Here is a 12,089-nt window from a genome sequence, read left to right as displayed (position 1 = left end):
ACGATCATATAAATTGATTTTTTTTATTCACATATAACTTGATTTATGACAGTTGATTTCATTTAACTTATTATTATTTTTTAATCAATATAAGGGAAACTTTAATAAAAGTTCCTCTCTCACTATATGTCAAATTAGCACAATTCATGTGACAATTCACGTACTGGAGAGCAGTTCAAAAGATAATGGATTGCCCATTGGTTAAGGAATCAACTATTACTTTTAATTTTTATGAAATCCACTTGTACTTTAATGTAATATGAAGTGCTTTGGTAGCTTCTGAGTTCTACATTATTTGAAATGTAAAAGAAGAGGGAGGCAAGGGGATGTGTCACTAAAGATTGATATTAGATTATTAGTAAAATATACGACAGAATTGATTAAGGATATTTACTTGCTATTGTTATAATTCATAGGAAGCAGTCAGGGCAAGAAAGAAAATGGAAAAAAGGAAAAAAGTTATTAATATTGGAATAGTGCTCAAATGAATAAAATCTCTTCCTTACATAAATACATTTAGTCTTATATAACTAATATTAATATGTTACATAATTAGTTACGAGAGTAATTAACTTGTAACTAATTAAACTAACTAATCCTAGTAATCAGTAATCTACATCTCTAATACCCTTGCAAGCTGAAAGATGTTGAAAACACTTTCAACTAGGAGAAGATAATACATTTACATAAAAGGAAATGAAAATAAATTCTGAAAATTTGAAATATAATTAAACATGTCGGAAATACATCGGTCAAAACAAAAATTTAGAAACAAATCAAAATGTACTTGAAATCTTCGACCAACATCGGCCTCCTTAATCTTCTTCCAACGTCTCCACAACATTCGCCCCAACAAATCAAGAGTCCAGAGCAAGCATCAAAGTCCAAACGTAAGCAAATCAAAGCTTAACCATCAAGCAAAGGCAACGACAAGACCAGTTGGCAAAAGCTCAAATCATCAAAGCTTAACCATCGAGAGCAGAAACTAAATAATGCTTAACCACTCAAGACAGAAGCAATCAAGGCTTAACTATCCATGACAAAAGCTAAAACAGTACTTAACCACTATGTACAGAAGCAAACAAATGAACATTGCTTAACCACCACACATGACAGAAGCTAAAATCATCAAAAACAAGCCTAAAAGGATGAAAACAATAAAACATGCCAAATATTATGAAACATTAAGCTATATAGTAGAAAACTAAATCTATCTTAAAAGAGAATTTTGTATAAACAGGTTGTATGCAAGAAAACCTTATACCAAATATCAATGAAACATTGAAAAGATTAATCACCAAACAGTTGATGAGCACTTTTCTGGAATAGTGCAAGACTTCAAACAATAGCTAATATCTTCAAAATCTTCAGAAGCATTTAATCAAACACCTTGTAGGCAATGATAGACATAGAGAGAACCTCAAGATCTACCAAACTCAAAGGCATCAAACCCGATATCAAGCCTGAAATAACAGTTCCATATGCATCATCGTTGGAAATCGTCACTCACAGCGGAGGAAGGCGCCGCACAACGACCAAAAATCGCCTAACGGCAGCGGAGCACGGTGGCCGAAAATCAGCAGCACGAAGGCGATGACAAATGTTTAAGGGTATTGTTATGGATGCAGGGACAAATTGATTGGTGGTGGTGGTTTCATGAATTGTGGCTCATATTGATCAGAAATCAAAGTAAAGGGAAAATGTTAGGTTTTGTGTTTTGGATAATTTTTTAGGAAAATGTAATCGAAAAATGAAAAGGGAAATATGAGAAGATGAATAAGGATTGAACGAAGGTAGGTGTTGGTTGGAATCGGTGACTCATGACAGAGGACGGCGGCGACGGTGAACGGAGAAGTTGACCAATAGTGGCAGCGGAGAGGAAATAATAAAGCTCTGATACCATGTTATAATTCATATGAAGCATACAACGCAAGAAAGAAAATGGAGAAAATGAAAAGGTGGAAGAGAGAAAATGGAGAAAAAGGAAAAAAGTGATTAATATTGGGATAATGCTCAATTGAGCAAACTCTCCTCTTTACATGAATACATTTAGCTTTATATAAGTAATGCTAATATGTTACATAATTGATTACAAGAGCAACTAACTTATAACTAACTAAACTAACTAACGCTAGTAACACTAGTAGTCAGTAATTTATATCTTTAATAGCTATGATGATTAAACTGGGTTTCCACAATGGTTATGTTAAGTGGATTATGTTATGCGTATTCTATGAATTTTTTTGTTAATGTCAATGATGATGTTATTGGGCTTATTATTCTTCAGAAGGGTCTTAGACAAGGAGATCATTTATCCCATTATCTGTTTATTTTGTGTGCTGAAGGGTTGTATGTTTTGATCAAAGATGCTGAGAGGAAATGAGACTTACTCAATATTAAAATATGTAGAGAAGCCCCTATTGTGTCTCACTTGTTTGCATATGGTAGCTAGCTTTCTTTTTTTAACAGCTCAGGAAAAAGAAGTTATAGTCAGGAAATTTTGGATGAGTATGCTATTGCCTAGGTCTAATGATTAACTTGTAGAAATGAAGTTACTTATAGCAAGAATGTGGAGCATGTTTTTAAGTCTTTGGTGTGTGCTGCTTTAGGGGTTAGAGAAGGTGGAGGAGGAGGAGGCAAGTACTTGGGATTCCGTTCAATTGTGGGAAGGAAAAAGAAAGCTATTTATTTTAATTTCATTAAAGATAAAGTGTGACAAAAAATTAATTCTTGGAGAAGGAGAGTTCAATCTATGGTTGTTAGGGAGGTGTTTGTAAAATCTTGCACGTGGAAGTTTTATGGTCAAATCTGAAGGACGGTGAGGGAATGAGATTCTAGAATTTATTTTTCTTTAATTTGACCATGTTATATAAACAGGATGGAGTTTTATTTTCTTCCCAAATGCTTTGTCATCACGTGTTTTCAAAGCCAAATACTTTTCTAATGGAGATTTTATGGGTGCATCCCTTAGGCACAACCTATCTTTTACCTGGCGAAGTATATTATTATCTAAAATAATCATAAGAGAAGGATAGAGATGAAAGCTTGGGAATGGTCTTAGTATCCCAATATGGGGGTAGTTGTGGTTGAGAGAAGAAGACAATTCTTTCATTTGATCCCCTGTACATGAAAGTGAGTGAGCTTATCGAAGGAGAATCCTTTGTATTAGGTATGTTAGTAGTTGGTAGTTGGTTATGGTTGTTAGTAATTAGTTAGCCCTGTAACTAACTTCTAGTTAGGGTTGTTAGTAGTTAGTTAGGATTGTAACTAACTTCCTTTATGTATAAAAGTTGTACCTGTGAATATATCATGCAGGTTTTAATGATGCCAAAAGTTTACTTGATGAGCACGGATTGAATCAAGTCAAAGAACAAGATCAAGAAAATCTAAGATAAGGACTTAGTAAATTTGTTAAAAGAATCTCAATTTGATTGCTATAGTTTAGCCTCAAAATCTTTACTGTCAAAATTCTTTTATTATAGTTAAATTAGTTCAAAAATCTCTTTTTGAACTAGTAATCGATTACCAGGTTCATGTAATTGATTACCAGAGAGTTTGTGAAAATGACATATTGAAAATTTTGAACTGAAGAACCAACGACCAAAATTATTTGAATTTTGATCTGTGTAATCGATTACAAGAGTCATGTAATTGATTACCAGCGAAGAGATTTCAAAAAAAACTATTGAAAAGTCACAACCCTTCAAAGATATGATTGTGTAATCGATTACTAGTGAAAAAGTTTTAAAAAATCTTTTGAAAAGACACATCTCTTCAGACTATTTTGAACAGGCACAATGGGCCTATACATATGTGTCCTTACTTCAAAAAGAAGTGAATTCTCAGAGAACTTAACTTTCAAAATCTCTCTAAACATCTTTGGTCAAACTCTTGCAAATTATTGAGAATTCTTCTAGAAACTTTAAGTTGTATCATCAGCTCTAAAAGAGAGAAATCATTATGTTCATCTTATAAAACTCAGTTGTGATCAAGAGATTGTTTGTCTCTTGGCGTGTGAGAAACTCGAACACAAGGGTGAGGGATTCCAATGTGTATTCAAAGATTGTAAAGGATTTACAAGGATAGTGGAAAATCTCAAATGGGTTATTTGAAGACTAGACGTAGGCACGGGAAGTGGCCGAACCAATATATATTGAGTTTGTAATTCTTTCTTCCATTATCTCATTTATTTTATTGCAATTTACTTTGTCTTGCACATTTAAAAAATATTGTTAAATTGATTGCAGCTTCTTCTTCTACATTCTAAATCTATCACATATCATTTAAAAGGGGATTAAAACTTGTTAGTCAAAATTTTTTTAAAACTTAATTCACCCCCCCCCCCTCCTCTTAAGTTATTGAGGCCACTTGTTCAACAATACCAATAACCAAACCAGTAAGTGGCAATAATTCATTAATTGATGAGCTCAGCTGCATCACTCTCACAATTATCTTTTAGCTCTTTTCTGATCTATTGTTCTTGTTTTTCTCACAAGATGAGTGAAGAATTGGATCAATCACTCAACATACATAGTCCATACTACATGCATCCAAGTGAAAGTCCAGCTACAACATTGGTTTCACCTCAATTGGATCCCATAAATTATAGTTCTTGGAGTAGATCGATGCTCACTGCCTTGAGTGCAAAGAACAAGGTCTATAGTTCTCTAAGCCAGCTACGACTCATGCATTCAGTATCAACATCAACTCGACAAAGTATTCTTTGGATGGATAACACTGTGGATATATGGAAGGATCTAAAGGCAAGATACTCACAAGGTGATCTTTCGAGAATTCTTGACTTACAGCAAGAACTTGCTTCAATTAAACAAGGTGACACTAGTATTACTGATTATTTCACTAAGTCGAGGGTTATTTGGGATGAGCTTGAGAACTATAGACCATAACCTATTTACACTTGTGCCACAAAAAGCTCTTGTAATGTTTTAAAAACTGTGAAACAAAGAAAGACTCAGGATCAAGTTATGCAATTTTTATGTGATTTAAATGATCGGTACAGTCATGTGAAATCAAATATTTTGATGATGAATCCACTTCCTGTCATGAATAAGGTGTTTTCTTTTGCTGTCCAACAAGAGAGACAATTTAATAATGCTAATGCTTTAGGTAATTTGAGTGTAGTTAATGTTGCTTCCAAAAGTAATTCATGTACTTACTATGGCAAAGATTATCATATAAAGGATAATTGTTATAAAAATCATGATTATCATCCCAATTTCTCTTCTAACAGAGGAGGAAGAGGAGGTAGAGGTTTTGGTAGAGGAATTTTCGGAGGTAGAAGTAATAACAATGGTAATGTGTGCACACATTGTGGGATTAATGGACACATAGTTAAGGAATGTTATATAAAACATGGATATCAACCTAGGCACAAGTTGTACGAGACTTAAAATGTTCGATCAATAATGCTATGAGAGAGGAATCTAATGCCTCAGATTTAAATGACAATCAAGAGACACATAATCAAAATATCAAAGTCACACCACAACTGTATCAAGCTTTGATGTCACTGCTTCAACATCAATCTAATAATGGGGGATTCACTTCAGGCACGTCACACATTAATCAAGTTGGTATTGTTACTGAACCTCACATAGGTAAAGTTCTTTCACTTACTTGTAGCATAAGCAAAGCTAAGCCTAGAGATTGGATCTTAGACTCAGGAGCAACTGACCATGTTGCTTGCTCTTTAAAATTCTTCTCCACACACAAACAAATTAGTCCCATAATAGTTCAATTTCCTACTAGTCAACAAGTGATAGCCACACATTCAAGAACTGTGAAATTTTATGACTCTCTATACCTTGAAAATGTGTTGTATTTGCCATGTTTCAATTTCAACCTCATATCTATTTCCAAATTAGTTGCAAATCTGATATGTCAATTGACTTTTTCTAGTGATCATTACTTGATATAGGATGTGACCAACTAGAGGATGATTGGTACAGTTGAGTATGTGCAAGGACTTTACAGATTGATGTTGCCCTCTACTGAAAGTGTTGTAATCAACACAATTAGCCTTAATACCAAATCTGTCTTTTCTTGTAACAAGGTGCCAATTGACCTATGGCATTTTCGTTTAGGCCACCCTTCACATGATAGATTTCATTTGTTAAAACAATGTTATCCTATATTGTCAAATGAAAAACAATTTGTTTGTGATACTTGTCATAAATCAAAGCAAATAAAGTTGTCTTTTCCACATAGTGATTCACATGTTGTTACTCCTTTTTCTCTTATTCACATTGATATTTGGGGTCCTTGTGCTACTCTCTCTTTTAATGGCCATAAGTGCTTCCTTACAATAGTTGATGATCATACTCATTTTGTATGGATTTTTCCTACGATTTCTAAAGCTGAAACATAAACAAAACTGAAAAATTTTGTTTCTTGGGTTGAAAGACAATTTGATACCAGAATCAAATCTATAGGGTCTAATAATGGTGTTGAGTTTCTCATGCAATGCTTTTATGATACTATTGGGATTATTCATCAAACTACATGTGTACTTGATACATCTTTGCCTACTGACCCTGACCCTGACTCATCATTAGTTATTGATATTGAGCCTAGTCATACTACTGCTCCTAGCTATCCTATCATTGTTGTTGTTCCAAGATAGTCAAAAAGGCAGGTTCACAAACCTGAGAGATTCAAAGACTTTCACACACAATTCATCTCAATTGTAACCACTGATTTCTCAGGTAATCGCTATCCATTATCTTTACTTATTTCTTATACCAAATTATCACCTTCATGTCACCATGGTATCATATTTTTTTTCTTCTCACACTAAGCCTAAGACACATGCTGAAGCCTCTAAGCATGACCAACGGGTAAAAGCTATGAATGTTGAGATTCAAGCTTTGGAATCCAATCATACTTAGATATTGATCGATCTTCCTCCAACCAAGACAGCTATAGGATGTAAATGGGTTTATAAAATAAAACACAAAGTTGATGGTTCCATTGAGAGGTACTTTTTTCTCCAATAGCTAAAATCACTACTGCAAGGTTACTTCTAGCATGAACAGTAACGAATAATTGGCATTTAAAGCAACTTGATGTTAACAATGTCTTTCTTCATGGTGATTTGAATGAAGAAGGGTATATAACTTTACCTTCTAGCATGATTGCTGCAAAATCAAGACAAGTGTGTAGATTGCAAAGGTCCTTATATGGCCTAATACAAGCTAGTAGACAATGGTATGCTAGGTTATCTGCATTTCTCATCTCTCATGGCTATAAACAATGATCTTCTGATTATTCACTATTTCTTAAAAAGTAATCAGTTATCTTTTACTAACTTATTGGTTTATGTCGATGATATAGTTTTAGCTGGAAATGACTTGACTGGAATTAGACATATTACTCAACTTCTTAATAATGTTTTCAAAATCAAGGACTTGGGAGATTTGAGATTTTTTATGGGGTTTGAAGTAGCCAGAAGCAATAAAGGTATCAACATCTGCCAAAGGAAATACACTATTGATAGTTTACATGATATAAGCATGATAGGATCCAAACCTGTTTCTACTTCATCAAAAGTCTGGAACTCTTCTTTCTAATACAAATGCTTCTGATTATAGAAGGCTAGTTGGAAGAATCATTTATTTGACAAACTCAAGGCCTAATATCACCTTTGTTGTGCAGAACCTTAGTCAGTATGTCTCTCAACCACACACTGATCATCAGAAAGCCATTTTTAGAATCTTGAGATACCTTAAGGGTTCACCAGGTTCTGGTGTGTTCTTCCTAGCTATTGGCACTCCACAGCTAAAGGCCTTCAATGACTCAGACTAGGCTGGATGCTTGGATACTAGACGTTCCATTACTGGTTTTGTTGTTTACTTTGGTTCTTCTTTGATTTCATAGAAATCAAAGAAACAAGCTATTGTTTCTCGAAGTTCTTCTGAAGCTGAGTATAGAGCAATGGTCAGTGTCACTTGTGAGCTTCAATGGCTCACTTACTTACTTGAAGATTTTGGTATTCAATTCAGTAGACCTGCTTTATTGTACTATGATAATCGTTCAGCATTACATATTGCAGAAAATCTTGTCTTTCACGAAAGAACCAAACATATTGAGATCGACTGTCACATTGTTAGAGAGAAGATTCAATTTGGATTGCTCAAGCTACTACCTATAGCTTCTGTTGATCAATTGGCAGACATTTACACCAAAGCTCTCCCACTTAGTGCATTCCAATTTCTTAATTGCAAGCTAGGAATGTCGAACATACATTCTCCAGTTTGAGGGGGATATTAGCTATTTAGTAGTTGGTAGTTGGTTATAATTGTTAGTAGTTAGTTAGCCGTGTAACTGACTTCTAGTTATGATTGTTAGTAGTTAATTAGGATTGTAACTAACTTCCTCTATGTATGAAAGCTATACCAATAACCAAACCAGTAAGTGACAACAATTGATTAACAATGTGTTTGGATGGGGAAATTAAAGCAGGTAAAGTATTTCAACAGAGATATTAAAATGCCTTTCTATAATGTAATATGTTTGGATGAGATATTTTAAAAGTAATTAAAATGTTGTCATTTTTTAAAAGCATTTTAATATACTAACTTAACAACATTTCAAATTCTCAACAAAAACAAAGGAATTAAAATTCCTTAGCAGCGCACACCAGCTCTCTCTCCCTCTCTCAGCCACATGTACTCTCTGTAACTCTCTCTCAGCGGCGTACCGGTTAGCTAGTTCCAACTCAGCAACATGTAGCTCAGCATGGCCAGATTCTCGAAGTCTTCTGGAATCTCGCCGCAGAGCTGATTATTGATGAGGTCGAGGTGTTTCAGTGAGCCCAGTCGGGTGATGGACGCTGGAATTTTGCCGCTGAAGGCGTTGTCAGCGAGGTTCAAGACTGTCAGACGTGAGAGTTTGCCGACATCGGCGGGGATCTCACCGGAGACCTTGTTGCCCATGAGGTCCAGGATGTGGAGGGAGGGAAGCGTGGTGAGGCAGGCGGGGATCTCCCCGACAATGTCTTTTCAATCAGCGATGACGAGGGTGGTGAGGGTGTCGATGCCATAGATTGCCGGTGAGAGTTTTTCGATCATGTAGCCGGAGCAACCGGCTTTCTCGAAGATTGGGTCTTCGGACTCCCCGCGGAGGTTGTTGTCGGTGACGCAGCCAGTGGTGGTGTCGCAGCTGATGCCGTACCAGTTGAGGTAGCAGTTGGAGCCTGTCCACGAGTTGAAGAGGCCAAGGTAGGGCTCGTTCAACGCCTTCCGGAAGGCCAGCAACGCCACCCTATCCGATGGCGAGTAAACCGCTCACGACAGAGCACACAATGGCAGGAATGGCAGTCGCTAATAAGAGGAACGAGTGGCAAGCCATTGAGTGAGAGAGAATGTTTAACCATTTCAGTGCATGTTTGTACGACATTAAATTTTGATTATTTTGATTATTTAATTATTAAATATTAAAAAAATTGATTATTAAATATTGTATAACATTAAATTTATTTTGAATATTTAACTATTTAAAAAATGACTCATATTTATTTTCATTCAATATTGAAATTTTAATTTTTAAATAAATATTTAAAAATAAAAATTTAAATTTCATTGAAATTGAATTACTTTATCCAAACAAAAAAATTAAAAGACAAACAATTGAATTATCCAATCCAAACAAAATATTTATAAAATAAAAAAAATTTAAATCAAGATAATTAAAATGTTGTGCATTTGAATTTCCTAAAAATTTCTAAATCCCTGGTCCAAACATATACTAAGAGTATTACGTGGAATGTTACTTTTGAGCTGGACAATAAAACACTAATGGATAAAGTAATGAGTTCAGGTACTGGCAATTCTAAGTTAGAATGTTTAATTCATGAATGCATGAGATTAGTGGCCCGTAATTCAACCATTATTCTAGTCTCTACACTTTTAACCATGTTATTTTTTATATTGAGTAACTTATTATTAATGAAATTATATTAGTATATTGAAGTAAAAAAAATTACATTGTGGGGTTCGTTTTAGCAACTTTTTAGAGTTATTAGATTGAAGAAAAAATTATTTTAGCTGCTTAAAATAATAAAAATAATAATATAATATATTTGTTTCTATAAAAACTAAAGACAAATATAAATTTTTTTATAACAATTCACACATATTTTTAATCAACTTGTCTGTATGCTTGTACGCTTTAGATTTTTGAGTCCTTGATGCACATATGTACCCATGGGACACGAAACTAAACAAGTATTTATGCATCTTGAATCTTAACAAAATTGTTACGAATAGATTTTTTTTTCTTTATCTTTTTTATATGGCTCTTTTATGACATTGTTACTTAAAAAACAATTAAAATTTGTTGGAGTTTTTTAATTTCTATTTTGATATTTCCAAAAAAATATAAATAGTGGGATAGTGAGTAATAAATAATGAGTTTATATTAGAATTTTCACAATATCTTTTTATTGCATAGGAATTTAACTTTATCATCCTTCCTTAAGGAAATAAAAAAATAATTAACAATGAAAAAATAATTTTTTTAAATAAAATTTACTCAAGAATATTTTTTATGACTTTTTAGTTTAATATGGAAATAAATATACTCATTTTGATATCTTTAAGTCAAGTCTAATTCCATTCGAATCAATGATTTATTGGTTATTACAATTTATCATATAAAAATAAAAAATAAAAATATACCAAAAAATTAGAATTATTCATATATTTAATTGATATATCTCTACTTAGTTATCTAATTAATAAAAAAAATATTTATCCAAATAATACATCCAATAAATTATTTATATGAATGATACAAAATATTGTAACAAGCAAGAAATTGATTCCTCTAAATTGATTTCTCACTTTTTTTTTTCGGTAGCTAAGAAATCAAATTTGTACAAACATTAGGAAATTGTTTTTTTTTTTTACACATGTTTAGATACCGGTTCTATGGAAACCGATTTCTAAACGTGTTTTTTTTTAATTCAGTTTAGAAATAATTTATTCTAAACTGAGTTTTTATTTATTTGTTTTTTTTATTTTTTTTGTTATTTATTTTAAATTTTTGTTTCTTTTAATTTTTTTCTATTTCTTTCCTTACAGTTTTTTTAAATTAAATGTTTTTTGTTTTTATTTTACTATTATATATATATATATATATATATATATATATATTAATTTATAAAAAATATAATTTATCTAAAGTAATATTAAAAAAACAATTAATCCTTAAATGAAACTCGACATAGCTAAAAAAATATAATATGGACTATCATATGATTTATATTGAATTTAAATTTAGTTGAATATTTTTCTTATGAAAAATATTTTTGTTTAACTAGTGTTTAAGGAAAAGAAACTCAATATAAATATCTAAATATTCACAAAATACAAAGATGTATATTGAAATTAATACTTGTATGGACTGTATGGACTATGAATGTGCATTTTAGGAAAATACAAATTAAAAAAATAATATAGTATAATATCTTACCTATTAAATAGAGTCCTTATAAAGAAACAAACACAACCAATGAAAAAAAAAAGAATCATTTTAAATTTTCTTACATCATATTTTTATTAATTTTCTTACTTATTAAATATATTTTTTTAAGAAAAATGCATATATTTTTAAGTGATATAATTCTTTTTTTTTTTTATAAAAGATTAAGAGAATACTACTATTTGATTACCATATGTAAAATACGATTAAAATAGTGTAGTTCATTATAATTCACGCTTGAGTTTGAGTTCACTTAACTTTATAGGATCTTAGGAATTTTTGTGAAAAGTCATAAAATCTATAAATTGATTAATAAGGACAATGAGGCATCACTAAATTAAACAAATTAAATAAATAAAACATGTTCAATTTTAATAGTGTGCCTTGATGATTGATGTAAAACTATAAGTACTTAAATATAATAAAGCTTAAGTAAACATCATAATCCTATAGGACTAACACGATTAAAGTAGAGAATCTTTTAAAAAAAAGTAACAACAAAATTCCAATGATGAATTGCAAGTTTATTTTAAAAAAGTAAACACAAGTAGTTTGCTCAATGACTACACATATTCATCACGCATAAG

The 12,089-nt window shown here is 32.1% G+C and overlaps 1 pseudogene; it reads right to left on the bottom strand.

The window, feature by feature from the left end:
- Positions 1-8,726: 8,726 nt before the first annotated feature.
- Positions 8,727-10,225, bottom strand: LOC114372963 (annotated as a pseudogene).
- Between the last annotated feature and the right edge of the window lie 1,864 nt (positions 10,226-12,089).

This window comes from Glycine soja, chromosome 11 (genome assembly GCF_004193775.1).
Source record: "Glycine soja cultivar W05 chromosome 11, ASM419377v2, whole genome shotgun sequence".
NCBI lineage: Eukaryota > Viridiplantae > Streptophyta > Magnoliopsida > Fabales > Fabaceae > Glycine > Glycine soja.
The sequence above is the reverse complement of the archived record's forward strand: the minus strand, read 5'-3'. Positions and strand labels throughout refer to the sequence as shown.